This window comes from Mustela erminea, chromosome 16 (assembly GCF_009829155.1).
Source record: "Mustela erminea isolate mMusErm1 chromosome 16, mMusErm1.Pri, whole genome shotgun sequence".
NCBI classification, from domain to species: Eukaryota; Metazoa; Chordata; class Mammalia; order Carnivora; family Mustelidae; genus Mustela; species Mustela erminea.
In genome coordinates this window covers 72,972,423-72,994,416 of record NC_045629.1, presented here as the reverse complement: position 1 = coordinate 72,994,416, position 21,994 = coordinate 72,972,423, and positions in this window count along the sequence as shown.

Here is a 21,994-nt window from a genome sequence, read left to right as displayed (position 1 = left end):
ATAGGTAAAAAGGAATAAAGGAAAAACAAAAAACTACAATCCTAACATTTTTTGACTAATCAAAAAAAAAATGTCAGAAAAGGAGGAATAGGGAAACAAATAGTTTGAACAACTAGAAATAAATATAAATGGTAGACTTAAGTTGATATATATCAGTAGTTACATCAAATGTAAATTGTCTAATCACCTATTGGAGAGACAAAACTATCAGATTACAAAATTTAAATATATATACCCAAGACCCAGGCATGTGCTCTCTAAGAGAGACATGTGTAAACTTTAAGAATATAGATTAAATGTAAAATAGGAAAACAGTGTGTAGATTCCTTAATAAATTAAAAATAGAACTTCCCTATGACCCTGCCATTGCACTCCTGGGTATTTACCCCAAAGATACAGATGTAGTGAAAAGAAGGGCCATCTGTATCCCAATGTTTATAGCAGCAATGGCCACGGTCACCAAACTATGGAAAGAACCAAGATGCCCTTCAGCGGACGAATGGATAAGGAAGATGTGGTCCATATACACTATGGAGTATTATGCCTCCATCAGAAAGGACGAATACCCAACTTTTGTAGCAACATGGACGGGACTGGAAGAGATAATGCTGAGTGAAATAAGTCAAGCAGAGAGGGTCAATTATCATATGGTTTCACTTATTTGTGGAGTATAACAAATATCATGGAGGACAAGGGGTGTTAGAGAGAAGGGAGTTGGGGTAAATTGGAAGGGGAGGTGAATCATGAGAGACTATGGACTCTGAAAAACAATCTGAGGGGTTTGAAGTGGCAGGGGGGTGGGAGGTTGGGGTACCAGGTGGTGGGTATTATAGAGGGCACGGATTGCATGGAGCACTGGTTGTGGTGAAAAAATAATGAATACTGTTTTTCTGAAAATAAATTAATTAATTTAAAAAAATATAAAGCTTAAAAAAAAGAATATAGATTAAATGTAAAATAACAACAATAGCAACAACAACAATAGTAATAATAATTGCAATGGTAAGAATAATAAATGTTATAGTATGCAAACACAAACCAGAAGAAAGCTGGTATGACTATATTAATATCAGAAAAAAATAAGCATTGATAAAAGTATTAAAGAATGAGATAGGAATCTTTCAAAAAGATGAAAGAGAATAGTTGATAGACAGCCATAACAAACCCAAATGTACCTATACCTACAAACATATATGTGTAACAGAACTAATAGGAAAAACAGACAAAATCTTAGTAAAGTTTATAGATTTTAAAATATATTTTTAAAAAGCAGATAAAAATTGAAAGGGTGATATCCAAGATCAGTAAAGAACTCCTCAAACTCAACACTCAAAAAACAGATAATCACGTCAAAAAATGGGCCAAAGACATGAACAGACATTTCTCCAAAGAAGACATACAAATGGCTAACATTCATCATCATTAGCCATCAGGGAGACTCAAATCAAAACCACAGAGATAGTACCTTATACCAGTTAGAATGGACAACATTAACAAGACAAGAAACAACATGTGTTGGAGAGGATGTGGAGAAATGGGAACGCTCTTACACTGTTGGTGGGAATGCAAGTTGGTACAGCCACTTTGGAAAACAGTGTGTAGATTCCTTAATAAATTAAAAATAGAACTACCCTATGCCCTTGCAATTGCACTACTGGTTATTTACCCCAAAGATACAGATGTAGTGAAAAAAAGGGCCATCTGTACCCCAATGTTCATAGCAGCAATGGCCACAATTGCCAAACTGTGGAATGAGCCAAGATGCCCTTCAACAGATGGATAAAGAAGAGGTGGTCCATATATCCAATGGATTATTATGCCTCCATTAGAAAGGATGAATACCCAACTTTTGTATCAGCATGGATGGGACTAGAGGAGATTATGCTGAGTAAAATAAGTCAAGTGAGAAAATCAATTATCATATGGTTTCACTTACTTGTGGAACATAAGGAATAATATGGAGTACATTAGGAGAAAGAAAAGGAAAGTGAATTGGGGGAAATTGGAGGGGGAGATGAACCATGAGAGACTGTGGACTCTGAGAAACAAACAGTCTTTTGGAAAGGAGGGGGTTGGGGCATGGGTGAGCCTGGTGGTGGGTGTTAAGGAGGGCATGTATTGCATGGAGCATTGGGTGTGGTGCATAAACAATGAATTTTGGAACACTGAGAAAATAAAATTGAATTAAAAAAAGAAAACCCTATAACTAATTTGAATTAATTGGCACTTATACTGATACACTATATCAAAAAATTATAGGATGCGCAGTGTTTTTGAGAGTATTTGCAATATTTACCAAAACAGACACACTATTAAGCTAATGCAAGTCTACAAATAGCAAAGGGTTGCATTCGTATAGGGTATGTTGTCTGACCATAATGGGACTCATCATAATAAATAGCAATATAACTAAGGAATCCCCAAATCTCTAAAGAACTACATCTTAACGAAAAAAAATTGAACCTATAATTAAAACTTCCTTCCTAACAAGCAAGCAGACTTACAAAAGTGGAAGAGGACAACTTCTGGCCCAAATTACTTCACTGGTGTGTTCTTACAGACATTTGCAAAAGAAATAATGACAGTCTTATACACATTCTTTCAGAGAGTGGAGAACAGGAGCACTTCTCAACTCATTTTATAATGAAAACCTAATTCTGACACCAAATACAGAAAAGGATATTTTTTAACAAATTTACAAATTTGTATTTCTCATCAACATAGAAACATATTCCTAAGCAAAATATTAGCAGATCAAATCCAGAGATATAGTAAAAAGATTATATCATGCCCAAGTGCAATTTATTCTGGGAACATGATGTGGATTTATCTCCCCAAAATTAATCAAGATAACTAATTACATTATCAGAATAGAGGGGGGAAAACCATGTGATATGAATATACACACAAAGTATTTGATAGATTCAATAATCTTTCAAGATAAAATTCTCAGGAATTAAAATTCTGAGGAACTAGAAATATAAGAGATTTTCTTCTCAAAGCTAGGGATTAGCAGAGTGGTTAAGTGTGTTGGGCCAAACCAAGCTCTTAAGTTAGAAGTGTGGCTCATCTGGTTACTAACTGTATCTTGTGTAAAGTATCTAACGTCTCTCTGAATTCCCTCCTCTAAACAATACAATAATATCACTTTTTGTCATCATTTAAATTCATTAGCCCATGCAAAATATTTACAAGAGTGTTTCGTCCATAGGTATGCAATAGACAGTAGCTATTATAATTAGTGATATAATTTCCATACTGTCAGCACTTAACACATTACCTAAAACACAGTAGATGGAAATGAGTGTTTTCTAAATGAGTGGGTGAAGGAGCCTATAGGAACACAGTGCCCAGCATACTGATAGGTGCAGAGAAGAATATAAGACACAGCTCTGATCAACCCATTTTTAGCATATCTCATTATTGCTTTAGACAATCAATTGGAGGGAGTCCGAGGAGAAGCAGCATCTCTCTGCCCAGGATGGACTTCAGTCTGGAGGGCTGCTAGAAGAGGCAGAGAGATGCTCACTGTCTCCTAGCCCCAGAATGAGATGCAGGAGGAAAGAAGGGCCTGAAGGGGTGTGTGTGTGTGTGTGTGTGTGTGTGTGTGTGTGTGTGTAGACTCAGAGTTAGGGGTTAATTCTCTCTGCGTAACATTGGGCAAAGTCATTTAATACTGTGATTTACTCCATCATATTGGAATTATTTTTACTCTATTTGTTCCCAATAGATGGTGAGCCCCTTAAGAAAGAATCCATATCTTATCCATCTTTTGTGTCCTGTGTTTCACGTGGTAATGGCACATAGCTGCCTTTGGTAAGAGTTTTTGAAAGGAAAATAGAACTTCCATTTTTTCATTTCTGAAGAACACCTATCCAACTCATCTTTAGGAATTATATTAAATGAGTAAACATTAAAGACATCCCAAGAGCTACGGAAATGTGTGTTTTTACTACTAGATTTATAAAAAATAGCGATCAATACATATATGTAACACTTTATAGTTTACAGAGCATTTTTCATATCTGCCTGATCTAATCGTGGCTGATGCCTTTGAGGAAGGAATTCTTGTGCCAGTTTTTTAGAAATTCCAGTTTAAATCATCATTTTAGAAATATAAATATCCTTTATATTCACTTAGAGACTCTGGTTCTCAAAATAATTTTATAGTAATTCTTTTTTTTTTTTTAAGATTTTATTTACTTATTTGAGAGAGAGTGCACATGAGTTGGAGATGGGGGCAGAGGGAGAAGCAGATTCTGCTCTGAGCAGGGATCCTAATGCAGGACTCAACGCAAGACCCCAGGATCATGACCTGAACCAAAGGCACACACCGACCCAACTGAGCTGTCCAGGCACACCAATTTTATAGTAATTCTTGCCTAATAAAATAATCTGCTTTTCTTTCAAAAAGTAAAAATGTTTGCATACTCAAGTTTCTTTTACCCGGGGGTGAAGGTAAGCAAAAATTTTCTTGCATCAGAGACTTTTTTTTTAGTACTAATTTTTAAAAAATTTATTTTCAGTGTTCCAGAATTCATTGTTTGTGTACCACACCCAGGGCTCCATGCAATACGTGCCATCCATAATACCCACCACTAGGTGCACCCAACCCCCCACCCCTCTTCCCTCCAATACCCTCAGTTTGTTTCTCAGAGTCCACAGTCTCTCATGGTTCATCTCCCCTCTAATTTCCCTTAAATCTCTTCTCCTCTCCCCATCTCCTCTATGTTATTCCTTATGCTCCATAAGTAAGCAAAACCATATCATATGGTTTCACATCAGAGACTTTTCAGAGGGTAGTACATTTTCTGGTTTAATAAGTTTAAAAATAGATATATTTATTTCTTTTAATAAAGTAGGAGATAAAAAGTTGAGGGTGAGTGCAAATTTAGGACCTAAACATACAGCTCATTTCTCTTTTCATTTAGGACCCTGTGCATATCAGAATCCTTACTTATAGAATTGCATGTCATCTGGAGAGTTATTTAGAGGACTAAATGAAATAATGCCTGTAAGCTGTTACCATTAAAACTGACAAAAATTTCCCAACAAATTATAGCTATTCTATTTATTATTAATCATTACATTTTAAATAATAGTAGTTATTAATAAAATATCTTTAGGGATGCCTGGGTGACGTAGTCAGTTAGGTGTCTGTCTTCAGCTCAGGTCATGATCCTGGGGTCCTGGGATTGAATTCCACATCAGACTCCTTGCTCAGTGGGGATCCTGCTTCTCCCTCTCCTTTCTTCTTTCTTGCTCCTCCTCCTGCTTGCTTGTGCGCTCTCTCTCTCTCTCTCTCTCTCTCTCTGTGTGTGTATCAAAAAATTAAATCTAAAAAAAAATCTTCAAAGATTTCCTTCCTCGAAGGCACCCAAAGGTTGGGGTGTAGCTTTTGTTCTTTGGGTGTTTTGTTAGGGAAACCACTAAGAAAGCTTTGGCAAGGCTTTCAGGTACTGCATAATTCACAAGTGAGTCCACTGTAGGGTCTAGTAAATTACAGGATCTTGTTCCAGTCTGTGGCTGCAGCCATAGATACTTCTTCCTATCTGCTGTAACCAACTTCCTATCTGCTGTAACAAATCATCACACATAAATGGTGGTTTAAAACAACATAATGTTTCAAATAACTACAATGTCTTGCAGTTCTAGAGGTCAGAAGTCTGAAATGGTTCTCTCTGGGCTACAGTCAAAGTTTCACAGGTCTGTGTTCCTTTCTGGAAGCTCAAGGGAGACTGTTTCCTTGCCTTTTCAGCTCCTAGATGCTGCCCACATTTCTTGGCTTGTGGCCCCCTTCCATCCTCAAAGCCACTAATGTTACATCTCCTTGTGTGTTTCTTCTGTAGTCACATCTTCTGACTCTCTTTTCTATTCCCCTCTTTAACTTTGCAACACCCTTGTGACTACACTGCTATATCCAGAGAGTCGAGGACAGTCTCCCCCCTTTAATGTCAGTTTATTGGCAACGCAATCCCATCTGCACTTGATTTTCCTTCATTGTGTAACCTAATGTATTCACAGGTTCTAAGGATTAGGACCTGGATATTTTAGGGGGCCATGACTCTCCCTCCTATACGGGTCTAAATGAATGCTAGGTTAAAAGACCATAATTGACTCCAAATCTGAATTTAAGAAAGTAACAGGTTTTGATGTGGATGTTGAATTTTGAACCAATGCTTTCAATGCATCCACATCCTGTTTTCACTCGCCCCTGTTTTCCGACCATAATGGAGCTTCAGATGCACAAAACAGTCCCTGTTTCTGGGATGGTCCCTTGAGATCAGGAAATTCAGCCCAGCTTGAGATGACAAGAGGGACAGATGATAACTTCAAGTCCATGTCTTAAAAAATTTTTTTTTTCTGGTCTCCTATACTTTCCCTCTTGTCTAAAGGCCTCAGAAGGCCTAGTATTTATATCATCCTTCAAAACCCCGCATCCTACTTCCTGGAAAGTCAGGAAGGCTCAGGTGTGAAATAAAAGTGTCAGAGCATTTAGCAGCTGTGAAACTCATCCTGATGATACAAGCAGCAGTATAGCTTTTGGCACAAGCAAGACACAGAGTCCTAGATGCTTCCTGCACATGAAAATAGGAACAACCCACATCAAGCCGTCCTGTACCAGGCATTTTATGTGGAACATCTCTAAGTATCATCACCATTATTTTGAAGCAAATCAATGGAATGCCAAAGGGACTAAATAACTTGTTGAAGACACTCACCTTCCTAGCAGCAGTCAGGAATAAAGCCAGGCTCTGATTCCGAAGGAAAAGATTTTCCAGCTTGCTCACCCAAGCCTCTTGCACACCCTTCCATTCTTCACACGGACCTGTCTTTCTGGCTAGACCTAGAGCTCTTGGGCATCAGAGACAAATCTTTTTCATCTATTTCTGGCACCCAGCCTTGTGCCTGGTGTGTAGCCAGGGTTCAGCAGTGTTTGCTTATTTTATGAAAGTGTGATTTAGTTAGGACACTGCATGGGCGTCTTAAATGCACTGGCCTACAGAAAAGCCCATGTCTGGATGGGGCCATAGAGAGGCAACATCGACTCAGGCACTCATGGAAAATTGGCTGGGGAAATTTTTTTTCTCCAGGAGCCATTTACATGCTATTTGATTTGGCTTTCTGAGACGTATTAATCAATCCTCCAAACTCCATTCAGGGCGCCACTCCACTCATTTGTAATCAGCTAGTATTTATCTACTGAGACACTTGGGAGGGCAAAATGGAAAATGCAGCCTTTCAGTGGAGTGCTCGAGTTTGACCCCTCCCATGCAGTGTCAGTGGAAAGCATCTCAGATTGCAGGGGCAAATCACCCTGCCTAAAAGCAACACACCTAGAGCTAACTAACTCAAGGCACATATTTGGATCTGCCTGCCCCTACGTGTGGAGCCCTGCACTTGTCCCTCTGTATGTTTGCATATTAGAGATGTAGCAAGTAAGCAATTCAAGTAATGCCACATTTACCTAAAAGTTATATATAGGATTACAGTGCTCGATACTTACAAGCTAAAGCCTCTTCTAAGAACTGTTTTGGGCTTGCTAAGGACTTTTCTCTTTTTAGAATATCACAGAATATTTTTAATCACTTAAAACCTTTGACAAACTGAACTGAAAATATCCTAAGCTATCCCTAAGATAGGCAGACCAGAAAAAGATATGAATCATGTAAATGTTTGAAAAAGTCAGTGTCTTTCATCATCTATAAGAAATGGGACAAATGTCCTAAATATTCATTATTCAAATCACAGTTTTTTTCTTTCATTTTTCCCTTGTTTATTTTTTTCATTTTATTTTATTTTATTTTATTTCTTTTCAGTGTTCCAGAATTCATTGTTTATGCATCATACCCAGTGCTCCATGTAATACGTGCCCTCCATTGCACCCACCACCAGACTCACCCAATGCCCCCAATGCCCTCCCCTCCAAAACCCTTAGTTTGTTTCTCAGAGTCCACAGGCTCTCATGGTTTGTGTCCCCACCCAAATTCCCTCAGCTCACTTTTCCTCTCCATCTCCCAATGTCCTCCATGTTATTCCTTAAGCTCCATAAGTAAGTGAAGCCATATGATAATTGACTCTCTCTGCTTGAATTATTTCACCCAGCATAATCTCTTTCAGTCCCATCCATGTTGATACAAAAGTTGGGTATTCATCCTTTCTGATGGAGGCATAATACTCCATTGTATATATGGCCCATACATATCTTCCTTACCCATTCACCTGTTGAAGGGCATCTTGGCTCTTTCCACAGTTCGATAATTGTGGCCATTCCTACTATGAACATTGGGGTACAGATGGCCCTTCTTTTCAATACATCTGTATCTTCAGAGCAAATATCCAGTAGTGCAATGCAGGGCCATCGGGTAGCTCTATTTTTTTTTTTTTTTTTTAATATATATATATTTTTATTTCCAGCATAACAGTATTCATTATTTTTGCACCACACCCCGTGCTCCATGCAATCCGTGCCCTCTATAATACCCACCACCTGGTACCCCAACCTCCCACCCCCCGTCCCTTCAAAACCCTCAGATTGTTTTTCAGAGTCCATAGTCTCTCATGGTTCACCTCCCCTTCCAATTTCCCCCAACTCCCTTCTCCACTCTAAGTCCCCATGTCCTCCATGCTATTTGTTATGCTCCACAAGTAAGTGAAACCATATGATAATTGACACTCTCTGCTTGACTTATTTCACTCAGCATAATCTCTTCCAGTCCCGTCCATGTTGCTACAAAAGTTGGGTATTCATCCTTTCTGATGGAGGCATAATACTCTATCCCCAGGGGTACAGGTCTGTGAATCACCAGGTTTACACACTTCACAGCACTCACCAAAGCACATACCCTCCCCAATGTCCATAATCCCACCCCCGTAGCTCTATTTTTAATTTCTTAAGGGATCTCCATACTGTTTTCCAAAGTGGCTGTACCATCTTGCATTCCCACCAATAGTGTAAGAGGATTCCCATTTCTCCACTTCCTCTCCAACACTTATTGTTTACTGTCTTGTTAATTTTGGCCATTCTAACTGGTGTAAGGTAGTATCTCAGTGTGGTTTTGATTTGAGTCTCCCTGATGGCTAACAATGATGAACATTTTTTCATGTGTCTGTTAGCCATTTGTATGTCTTCATTGGAGAAGTCTTTGTTCATGTCTTCTACCCATTTTTTTTTTTTTTTTTTTGACGTGATTATCTGTTTTGTGTGTGTTGAGTTTGAGGAGTTCTTTATAGATCTTGGAAATCAGCCTTTTGTTTGTAGTGTCATTTGCAAATATCTTCTCCCATTCTGTGGGTTGCCTCTTTGTTTTGTTGACTGTTTCCTTTGCTGTGCAGAAAGTTTTGATCTTGATGAAGTCCCAAAAGTTCATTTTTGCTTTTGTTTCCTTTGCCTTTGGAGGCATATCTTGAAAGAAGTTGCTGTGGCCGATATCGAAGAGGTTTATGCCTATGTTCTCTAAGATTCTGATGGATTACTATCTCACATGGAAGTCTTTTATCCATTTCAAGTTTATCTTTATGTACAGTGTAAGAGAATGGTCGAGTTTCATGCTTCTACATATAGCTGTCCAATTTTCCCAGCACCATTTACTGAAGAGACTGTCTTTTCCATTGTATATTTTTTCTTGCTTTATCAAAGATTATTTGACCATAGAGTTGGGGGTCCATATCTGGGCTTTTACTCTGTTCCACTGGTCTATGTGTCTGTTTTTGTGTCAGTACAATGTTGTCTTCGTGATCACAGCTTTGTAGTAAAGCTTGAAATTAGGCAACGTGATGCCCCCAGTTTTGTTTTCCTTTTTCAACATTTCCTTAGCAATTCGGGGTCTTTTCTGGTTCCATAGAAATTTTAGGATTGTTTACTCCAGCTCTTTGAGAAATACTGTTGGAATTTTGATCGGGATGGCATTGAAAGTATAGATTGCTCTAGACAGCAGAGACATTTTAACAATGTTTATTCTTCTCATCCATGAGCATGGAATGCTCTTTCATCTTTTTGGGTCTTCTTCCAACTTTTTCATGAATTCTGTATGGCCTCGAGTATAGATCCTTTACCTCTTTGGTTAGGTTTATTCTCAGGTATCTTATAGTTCTTGGGCTATAGTAAATGGAATTGATTCTCTAATTTCCCTTCCTGTATTTTCATTGTTAGTATATAAGAAAGCAAATGATTTCTGTACATTGATTTTGTTATCTTGCCACAATACTGAATTGCTGTATGAGTTCTAGTAGTTTGGGGCTGGAGTCTTTGGAGTTTTCCATATAAAGTATCATGTCATCTGCGAAGAGAGAGTTTGACTTCTTCTTTGCCAATTTGAATATCTTTTATATCTTTTTGTTATCTGATTACTGTTGCCAGGACTTCTAATACCATGTTGAACAACAGTGGTGAGAGTGGACATCCTTGTCGTGTTCCTGATCTCAAAGGGAAGGCTGTCAGCTTTTCCTTATTGAGGATGATATTTGCTGTGGGTTTTTCATAGACAGATTTTATGAAGTTGAGGAATGTTCCCTCTATTTCTATACTTTGAAGGGTTTTAATCAGGAACGGATGCTGTATCTTGTCAAATGCTTTTTCTGCATCAACTGAGAGACCATATGGTTCTTCTCTCTTCTCTTACTATTTTTTTCTATCAAATTGATTGATTTGTGAATGTTGAGTCACCCTTCCATCCCATGAATGAATCCCACCTGGTCATGCTAGATAATCTTTTTAATGTACTGTTGGATCCTATTAGCTAGGATCTTGTTGAGAATCTTTTCATCCATATTCATCAAGGATATTGGTCTGAAATTCTTTTTGGTGGGGTCTTTGCCTGGTTTGAGGATCAGAGTAATGCTGGCTTCATAGAAAGAGTCTGGAAGTTTTCCTCCTATTTCTATTTTTTGAAACAGATTCAGAAGAATAGGTACTATTTCTTTTTTGAATATTTGATAGAATTCTCCAGGGAATCCATCAGGTACTGGGATCTTGTTTTTTTGGGAGGTTTTTGATCACTATTTCAATCCCATTACTAGATATTGGTCTATTCAGGTTGTCAGTCTCTTCCGATTCAGTTTTGGAAGTTTATAGGTTTCCAGGAATGCACCCATTTCATCTAGGTTCCTTAACTTATTGGCATATAACTGTAGATAATAATTTCTGATGATTCTTTCTATTTCCTTGATGTTAGTTGTAATCTCTCCCTTTTCATTCAGATTTTTATTAATTTGGGACCTCTCTCTCTCTCTCTCTCTTTTTTTTGGATTAGTTTGGCCAGTTGTTTATCAATCTTTCAAAAAACCAGCTTCTAGTTTTGTTGCTTTGTTCTACTATATCTCTAGTTTCTATCTCATTGATCTCTGCTCTCATCTTGATTATTTCCCTTCTTGTGTGTGGGGTTGGCTTAATTTGTTGTTGATTCTCCAGTTCTTTAAGGTGTTAAGACAGTTGATGTATTCTGGATTTTTCAAAAAAAATTTTTTTCAGGGAGGCTTAGATAGCTATGTATTTCCCCCTTAGGACTGACTGCCTTTGCTGTATTCCATAGGTTTTGGACTAATGTGTCTTCATTCCCATTGGTTTCCATAAATTGTTTAAGTTCTTTGATTTCCTGGTTAATCCAAACATTCTTAAGCAGGGTGGTCTTTAGCTTCCAAGTGTTTGAATTCCTTCCATACTTTTTCTTGTGGTTGAGTTCCAGTTTCAAAGCACTGTGGTCTGAGAATATGCAGGGAATAATCTCAATCTTTTGGTATCAGTTGAGTCGTGATTTGTGACTAAGTATGTGGTCTATTCTGGAGAAAGTTCTGTGTGCACTCAAGAAGAATGAACATTCTGTTGTTTTAGGGGGAATGTTCTATATATATCTATGAGGTCCATCTTGTCCAATGTGTCATTCAATGCTCTTGGTTCTTTATTGATTTTGTTTGGATGATCTATTACTGAGAGTGGAGTGTTAAGATCCCCTACTATTAATGTATTCATATCAATATGACTTTTTATTTTTTTTTTTTAAGATTTTATTTGACAGACAGAGATCACAAGTAGGCAGAGAGGCAGGCAGAGAGAGAAGAGGAAGTAGACTCCATGTGGAGCAGAGAGCCCGATGCGGGGCTTGATCCCAGCACCCTGGGATCATGACCTGAGCTGAAGGCAGAGGCTTTAACTCACTGAGCCACCCAGGTGCCCTGACTCTTTATCTTGATTAATGGTTGTTTTATATAGTTGGCTGCTCCCATATTGGGGACATAATTATTTATGATTTTTAGATCTTCTTGATGGATAGACCCTTTGAGAATGATGTAGTGTCCTTCTTTATCTCTAACTACAGTCTTTAGCTTAAAATCGAATTAATCTGATACGAGAATTGCTATCCCAGCTTTCTTTTGAGGCCTATTGGCATGAAAGATGCTTCTCCATCCCTTCACTTTCAGTCTGGATATATCTTTAGGTTCCAAATGGGTCACTTGTAGACAGCATATGGACAGGTCCTGTCGTTTTATCCAATCTGCAACCCTGTGTCATTTTATAGGAGCATTTAGGCCATTCATGTTTAGAGTGATTATTGAAAGATACGTTTCTATTGACATCATGTTGCCTGTGAAGTCCTTGTTTCTATAGATTGCCTCTGTAAATTTCTGTTCTATGTCATTCTTGGGTTCTTTCTTCTTTTATAGAACACCCCTTAATATTTCTTGTAGTGCCAGCTTGGTGGTCACATAGTCTTTTAAACGTTACTGGTCTTGGAAGTTCTTTATCTCACCACCCATTTTAAATGTCAATCTTGCTGAATAAAGTATTCTTGGCTGCATGTTCTTCTCATTTAGTGCTCTGAATATGTCTTGCCAGCCCTTTCTGGCTTGCCAGGTTTCTGTGGACAGGTCTGACATTATTCTGATAGATCTTCCTCTGTACATAAGGAATCACTTCCCCCAGCTGCCCTCAGGAGCTCTTGTCTAAAATAAGGATTCATCATTCTCACAATCATGTGTCTCAAGTTCTTTCTAGATTCTTTAATCTTGGGGGGTGGTCTTTCTATTTCTAGGACACAAACACTGGTTCTATTCCCCAGGTTGGGAAAATTTTCATCAAGAATTTGTTTGGGGCGCCTGGGTGGCTCAGTGGGTTAAAGCCTCTGCCTTTGGCTCAGGTCATGACCTCAGGGTCCTGGGATCGAGCCCCGCATTGGGCTCTCCACTCAGCGGGAAGCCTGCTTCCCCCTCTCTCTCTGCCTGCATCTCTGCCTACTTGTGATCTCTCTCTGTCAAATAAATAAATAAAAATCTTTAAAATAAATTAAAAAAAGAGAATTTGTTCAACTATATCTTCTAGTTTTCTTTCTTTCTCCTCCCCCTCAGGAATCCCAATAATTCTGATGTTCACATTTCATGGTGCCATTTATTTCCCTAATTTTGTTTTCATGGTTTCTATGCTGTTTCTTCCATGCATCCTCCTGATACTTTTTCTCTATTAGTTTGTCCTCTAGATCACTAATTCTATCTTCTGCCTCATTTACCCTAGCTGTTAGAGTATTTAAGATTAGATTGGATCTCATTGATTGCATTTTTAACTTCTTCTGAGGTGGATTTCACTTCTGTCCTTAGAGATTCTATATTGTCTCTAATGGTTTTCTCCAACCTAGTCATTGCCTGGATAATTGTTACCCTGGATTCCCTTTCTGACATGTTGTTTATGTCCATATCCAGTAGTTCTGATGGAGAGGGCACAGTCTCTAAATTTTTCCTCTGTTGGGTGTTTCTCCTCCTAGTCATTTTGGTGAGAGGTAGTCAAGCGGACGTGTAGCTGAATATATTAACACAATCCAGGAAAGGTGCACCCTGGAATGATTCTGAGCAATTGCAAGCCACCACCAGCAGTGCCGTAGGTGCTTCAGGCATGTCAGCATGTCCTCCTTGGGGTCCAGCACTTTCTAGGTGGATTTCTTCACAACTCTGTGGCTCCTTCAGGAGAACATTTCACCATGGGAAACTGTGCCCCCCTGGAGGAGCAGTGGCAACTGTGCCACACAAATAACTGCATAGGGTCTGCATCCCCACCTGTTATGCAGGCCATTTGCCAACCCCTGATGGGCTGCCACTGCTGCCACTGCCATGGCAGCTGCCACCTCAGCTGTGGCTCTAGGGAGGAGGGGCAGGATGGGTACCAGGAAGGTTGATGCAGAAAGGCAGCATCCACGTGGAATCCACCACTGCCCCATGGGAGGTGCCAGCTGACCCTCTTTCTTTCATTTTTTTTTTTTTAAGATTTTATTTATTTATTTGACAGAGAGAGATCACAAGTAGGCAGAGAGGCAGGCAGAGAGAGAGAGAGAGGAGGAAGCAGACTCCCTGCTGAGCAGAGAGCCTGATGCGGGACTCGATCCCAGGACCCTGAGATCATGACCTGAGCCGAAGGCAGCGGCTTAACCCACTGAGCCACCCAGGTGCCCTTTCTTTCATTTTTTAAAATAGTTTTAGGCTCACAGCAAAGTTGAGAGGAAGGTCCAGAGAGTTCCCATCTATGTTCTGCTGCCACACATGCATAGCTCCCTCGTTATGAACATCTCCCACCAAAGTGGCACATTTGTTACAATTTATGAACCTACACAGACACATCAATATCACCCAATGTGCAGAGTTTATATTAGGGTGTGCTCTTAGTGTTGTACATTCTATTGGTTTTGACAAATATATAATGATAAGTATCCATCATTATAGTATCATGCAAAGTATTTTCAACTACCTTTAAAACCCTTTCATTCAACTCGTTTAGTTAAATACCAAGAAATGTTATTGCTGGATTGTATGGTAAGTGTATGTTGAGTTTTGTAAGAAACTGTCAAACCATCTTCCAAAGTGGCAGGACCATTTTGTATCCCACCAGCATCAATGAGAGGTCCTGCTGCTCAATACCGTTGCTAGCTAGCATTCAGTATATTCAGTGTTCCAGGTTTTGGTCCTAATAAGTTTGTGGTTGTATCTCATTGTTGGTTTAATTCGCATTTCCCGATGACATAGTATATGGAGCATTTCTTCATGTGCTCATTTGCACATGAAGTGTGCAAATGTGTGTGTGTGTATTTTTTTTTTTTTTTTTGAGAGACACAGGGTTGGGGGGGGCAGGAGAGCAGAGGGAGAGGAGAGAGAGAATCCTAAGTAGGCTCCACACTCAGTGCAGAGACTGAAATGGGGCTGGACCTCACAACCTGGAAATCATGCCTAAGCCAAAAGTCAAGAGTCAGACACTTAACCAACAGAACCACCCAGTTGTCTTTGAGGTCTTTGTTCTACTTATTAATCAAGTGGTTTTTTTTTAATTGATGTTTAAGAGTTCTTTGTATATTTGGGATAATAGTCCTTACCAGATGTATCTTTTGCAAATATTTTCTCCTGGTTTGTAGGAAGTCTTCTCATTTTCTTGATATTGTCTTTTGCAGTGCAGACATTTTAAATTTTAATGCAGTATAACTCAACAATTTTTTTTTTTCATCGATTGTGCCTTTGGTATTTTAGTTAAAAAGTCATTGCCAGAGGAGGAGTCAAGATGGCGGAGAAGTAGCAGGCTGAGACTACTTCAGCTAGCCAGAGATCACCTAGATAGCTTATCTAAAGATTGCAAACACCTGAAAATCCATCGGCAGATCAAAGAGAAGAAGAACAGCAATTCTGGAAACAGAAAAACAACCACTTTCTGAAAGGTAGGACCAGCGGGGAAGTGAATCCAAAGCGATGGGAAGATAGACCCTGGGGGGAGGGGCCGGCTCCCGGCAAGCGGCGGAGCAACGGCGCACAAAATCAGGACTTTTAAAAGTCTGTTCCGCTGAGGGACATGCTCCAGAGGCTAAACCGGGGCGAAGCCCACGCGGGGTCAGCGTGGCCTCAGGTCCCGCAGGGTCACAGAAGGATCGGGGGTGTCTGAGTGTCACAGAGCTTGCGGGTATTGGAACGGGAAAGCCGGCTACAGAGACAGAGCCGACAGTAAGCTCGCAGCTCGGTGTTACCTTGAACTGGTCGCAGGCTCGGTGAGCTCGGAGCGCGGCCGGAGGTCAGGCAGACGGGAGTAACAGAGTGCTGTTCTCTGAGGGCACACTGAGGAGTGGGGCCCTGGGCTCTCGGCTCCTCCAGGCCAGAGACCAGGAGGCCGCCATTTATATTCCCGTCCTCCGGAACTCTACGGAAAGCGCTCAGGGAACAAAAGCTCCTGAAAGCAAACCCGAGCGGATTACTCACCCCGGCCCCTGGTAAGGGCGGTCCAATTCCGCCTGGGGCAAAGACACTTGAGAATCACTACAACAGGCCCCTCCCCCAGAAGATCAACAAGAAATCCAGCCAAGACCAAGTTCACCTACCAAGGAGTGCGGTTTCAATACCAAGGAGAGCAACAGAATTCCAGAGGAGGAGAAAGCAAAGCACGGAACTCATGGCTTTTTCCCTGTGATTTTTTTTAGTCTTGCAGTTAATTTAATTTTTTTCTTTTTCATTTTTTGTTTTTTTTCTCGCCTTCTGGTAAATTTTTTTTTTAACTTTTACCTTTTTCTTTTTTAACGTTTTTAAACTAGTTTGTCTAATATATATATATATTTTCTTTTTTATATTTTTCTTTATTTGTTTTCTTTTTTTAAAATTCTTTTCTTTTCTTTTTTCTTTTTTTTTCTTTCTTCCTTTTTGAACCTCTTTTTATCCCCTATCTCCCCCCTCACGATTTGGGATCTCTTCTAATTTGGTTAAAGCATATTTTTCTGGGGTTGTTGCCACCCTTTTAGTATTTTCCTTGCTCCTTCATATACTCTTATCTGGAAAAAATGACAAGACGGAAAAATTCAACACAAAAAAAAGAACAAGAGGCAGTACCGAAGGCTAGGGACCTAATCAATACAGACATTGGTAATATGTCAGACCTAGAGTTCAGAATGACAATTCTCAACGTTCTAGCCGGGCTCGAAAAAGGCATGGAAGATATTAGAGAAACCCTCTCGAGAGATATAAAAGCCCTTTCTGGAGAAATAAAAGAACTAAAATCTAACCAAGTTGAAATCAAAAAAGCTATTAATGAGGTGCAATCAAAAATGGAGGCTCTCACTGCTAGGATAAATGAGGCAGAAGAAAGAATTAGCGATATAGAAGATCAAATGACAGAGAATAAAGAAGCTGAGCAAAAGAGGGACAAACAGCTACTGGACCACGAGGGGAGAATTCGAGAGATAAGTGACACCATAAGACGAAACAACATTAGAATAATTGGGATTCCAGAAGAAGAAGAAAGAGAGAGGGGAGCAGAAGGTATACTGGAGAGAATTATTGGGGAGAATTTCCCCAATATGGCAAAGGGAACGAGCATCAAAATTCAGGAGGTTCAGAGAACGCCCCTCAAAATCAATAGGAATAGGCCCACACCCCGTCACCTAATAGTAAAATTTACAAGTCTCAGTGACAAAGAGAAAATCCTGAAAGCAGCCCGGGAAAAGAAGTCTGTAACGTACAATGGTAAAAATATTAGATTGGCAGCAGACTTATCCACAGAGACCTGGCAGGCCAGAAAGAGCTGGCATGATATTTTCAGAGCACTAAACGAGAAAAACATGCAGCCAAGAATACTATATCCAGCTAGGCTATCATTGAAAATAGAAGGAGAGATTAAAAGCTTACAGGACAAACAAAAACTGAAAGAATTTGCAAACACCAAACCAGCTCTACAGGAAATATTGAAAGGGGTCCTCTAAGCAAAGAGAGAGCCTACAAGTGGTAGATCAGAAAGGAACAGAGACCATATACAGTAACAGTCACCTTACAGGGAATACAATGGCACTAAATTCATATCTCTCAATAGTTACCCTGAATGTTAATGGGCTAAATGTCCCTGTCAAAAGACACAGGGTATCAGAATGGATACAAAAACAAAACCCATCTATATGTTGCCTCCAAGAAACTCATTTTAATCCCAAAGACACCTCCAGATTTAAAGTGAGGGGGTGGAAAAGAATTTACCATGCTAATGGACATCAGAAGAAAGCAGGAGTGGCAATCTTTATATCAGATCAATTAGATTTTAAGCCAAAGCCTATAATAAGAGATGAGGAAGGACACTATATCATACTCAAAGGGTCTGTCCAACAAGAAGATCTAACAATTTTAAATATCTATGCCCCCAACGTGGGAGCAGCCAACTATATAAACCAATTAATAACAAAATCAAAGAAACACATCAACAATAATACAATAATAGTAGGGGACTTTAACACTCCCCTCACTGAAATGGACAGATCATCCAAGCAAAAGATCAGCAAGGAAATAAAGGCCTTAAACGACACACTGGACCAGATGGACATCACAGACATATTCAGAACATTTCATCCCAAAGCAACAGAATACACATTCTTCTCTAGTGCACATGGGACATTCTCCAGAATAGATTACATCCTTGGTCCTAAATCAGGACTCAACCGGTATCAAAAGATCATTCCCTGCATACTTTCAGACCACAATGCTCTAAAGCTAGAACTCAACCACAAAAGGAAGTTTGGAAAGAACCCAAATACATGGAGACTAAACAGCATCCTTCTAAAGAATGAATGGGTCAACCGGGAAATTAAAGAAGAATTGAAAAAAATCATGGAAACAAATGATAATGAAAATACAACGGTTCAAAATCTGTGGGACACAACAAAGGCAGTCCTGAGAGGAAAATATATAGCGGTACAAGCCTTTCTCAAGAAACAAGAAAGGTCTCAGGTACACAACCTAACCCTACACCTAAAGGAGCTGGAGAAAGAACAAGAAAGAAACCCTAAGCCCAGCAGGAGAAGAGAAATAATAAAGATCAGAGCAGAAATCAATGAAATAGAAACCAAAAAAACAATAGAACAAATCAATGAAACTAGGAGCTGGTTCTTTGAAAGAATTAATAAAATTGATAAACCCCTGGCCCGACTTATCAAAAAGAAAAGAGAAAGGACCCAAATAAATAAAATCATGAATGAAAGAGGAGAGATCACAACTAACACCAAAGAAATACAAACTCTTATAAGAACATACTATGAGCAACTCTACGCCAATAAATTTGACAATCTGGAAGAAATGGATGCATTCCTAGAAACATATAAACTACCACAACTGAACCAGGAAGAAATAGAAAGCCTGAACAGACCCATAACCAGTAAGGAGATTGAAACAGTCATTAAAAATCTCCAAACAAACAAAAGCCCAGGGCCAGACGGCTTCCCGGGGGAATTCTACCAAACATTTAAAGAAGAACTAATTCCTATTCTCCTGAAACTGTTCCAAAAAATAGAAATGGAAGGAAAACTTCCAAACTCATTTTATGAGGCCAGCATCACCTTGATCCCAAAACCAGACAAGGATCCCATCAAAAAAGAGAGCTATAGACCAATATCCTTGATGAACACAGATGCGAAAATACTCAACAAAATACTAGCCAATAGGATTCAACAGTACATTAAAAGGATTATTCACCACGACCAAGTGGGATTTATTCCAGGGCTGCAAGGTTGGTTCAACATCCGCAAATCAGTCAATGTGATACAACACATCAATAAAAGAAAGAACAAGAACCATATGATACTCTCAATAGATGCTGAAAAAGCATTTGACAAAGTACAGCATCCCTTCCTGATCAAAACTCTTCAAAGTGTAGGGATAGAGGGCACATACTTCAATATCATCAAAGCCATCTATGAAAAACCTACCGCAAATATCATTCTCAATGGAGAAAAACTGAAAGCTTTTCCGCTAAGGTCAGGAACACGGCAGGGATGTCCATTATCACCACTGCTATTCAACATAGTACTAGAGGTCCTAGCCTCAGCAATCAGACAACAAAAGGAAATTAAAGGCATACAAATCAGCAAAAAAGAAGTCAAATTGTCACTCTTCGCGAATGATATGATACTATATGTGGAAAACCCAAAAGACTCCACTCCAAAACTGCTAGAACTTGTTCAGGAATTCAGTAAAGTGTCAGGATATAAAATCAATGCACAGAAATCAGTTGCATTTCTCTACACCAACAGCAAGACAGAAGAAAGAGAAATTAAGGAGTCAATCCCATTTACAATTGCACCCAAAACCATAAGATACCTAGGAATAAACCTAACCAAAGAGGCACAGAATCTATACTCAGAAAACTATAAAGTACTCATGAAAGAAATTGAGGAAGACACAAAGAAATGGAAAAATGTTCCATGCTCCTGGATTGGAAGAATAAATATTGTGAAAATGTCTATGCTACCTAAAGCAATCTACACATTTAATGCAATTCCTATCAAAGTACCATCCATCTTTTTCAAAGAAATGGAACAAATAATTCTAAAATTTATATGGAACCAGAAAAGACCTCGAATAGCCAAAGGGATATTGAAAAAGAAAGCCAACGTTGGTGGCATCACAATTCCGGACTTCAAGCTCTATTACAAAGCTGTCATCATCAAGACAGCATGGTACTGGCACAAAAACAGACACATAGATCAATGGAACAGAATAGAGAGCCCAGAAATAGACCCTCAACTCTACGGTCAACTAATCTTCGACAAAGCAGGAAAGAATGTCCAATGGAAAAAAGACAGCCTCTTCAATAAATGGTGCTGGGAAAATTGGACAGCCACATGCAGAAAAATGAAATTGGACCATTTCCTTACACCACACACAAAAATAGACTCAAAATGGATGAAGGACCTCAATGTGCGAAAGGAATCCATCAAAATCCTTGAGGAGAACACAGGCAGCAACCTCTTCGACCTCAGCCGCAGCAACATCTTCCTAGGAACAACGCCAAAGGCAAGGGAAGCAAGGGCAAAAATGAACTACTGGGATTTCATCAAGATCTTTGCACAGCAAAGGAAACAGTTAACAAAATCAAAAGACAACTGACAGAATGGGAGAAGATATTTGCAAACGACATATCAGATAAAGGACTAGTGTCCAAAATCTATAAAGAACTTAGCAAACTCAACACCCAAAGAACAAATAATCCAATCAAGAAATGGGCAGAGGACATGAACAGACATTTCTGCAAAGAAGACATCCAGATGGCCAACAGACACATGAAAAAGTGCTTCATATCACTCGGCATCAGGGAAATACAAATCAAAACCACAATGAGATATCACCTCACACCAGTCAGAATGGCTAAAATCAACAAGTCAGGAAATGACAGATGCTGGCAAGGATGCGGAGAAAGGGGAACCCTCCTCCACTGTTGGTGGGAATGAAAGCTGGTGCAGCCACTCTGGAAAACAGCATGGAGGTTCCTCAAAATGTTGAAAATAGAACTGCCCTATGACCCAGCAATTGCACTATTGGGTATTTACCCTAAAGATACAAACGTAGTGATCCAAAGGGGCACGTGCACCCGAATGTTTATAGCAGCAATGTCCACAATAGCCAAACTATGGAAAGAACCTAGATGTCCATCAACAGATGAATGGATCAAGAAGATGTGGTATATATACACAATGGAATACTATGCAGCCATCAAAAGAAATGAAATCTTGCCATTTGCGACAACATGGATGGAACTAGAGCGTATCATGCTTAGCGAAATAAGTCAAGCAGAGAAAGACAACTATCATATGATCTCCCTGATATGAGGAAGTGGTGATGCAACATGGGGGCTTAAGTGGGTAGGAGAAGAATAAATGAAACAAGATGGGAATGGGAGGGAGACAAACCATAAGTGACTCTTAATCTCACAAAACAAACTGAGGGTTGCTGGGGGGAGGGGGTTTGGGAGAAGGGGGTGGGGTTATGGACATTGGGGAGGGTATGTGCTTTGGTGAGTGCTGTGAAGTGTGTAAACCTGGTGATTCACAGACCTGTACCCCTGGGGATAAAAATATATGTTTATAAAAAAAAAAAAGTCATTGCCAAACCTAATGTCATCTACATTTTCTTCTATGTTATTTTCCGGGAGTTTTATCGTTTAGCATTTTCCATTTAAGTTTATTTTTTCATTGTGAAAGGTGTAAGTACTTTTTTTTAAATATGTGAATGTCCAATC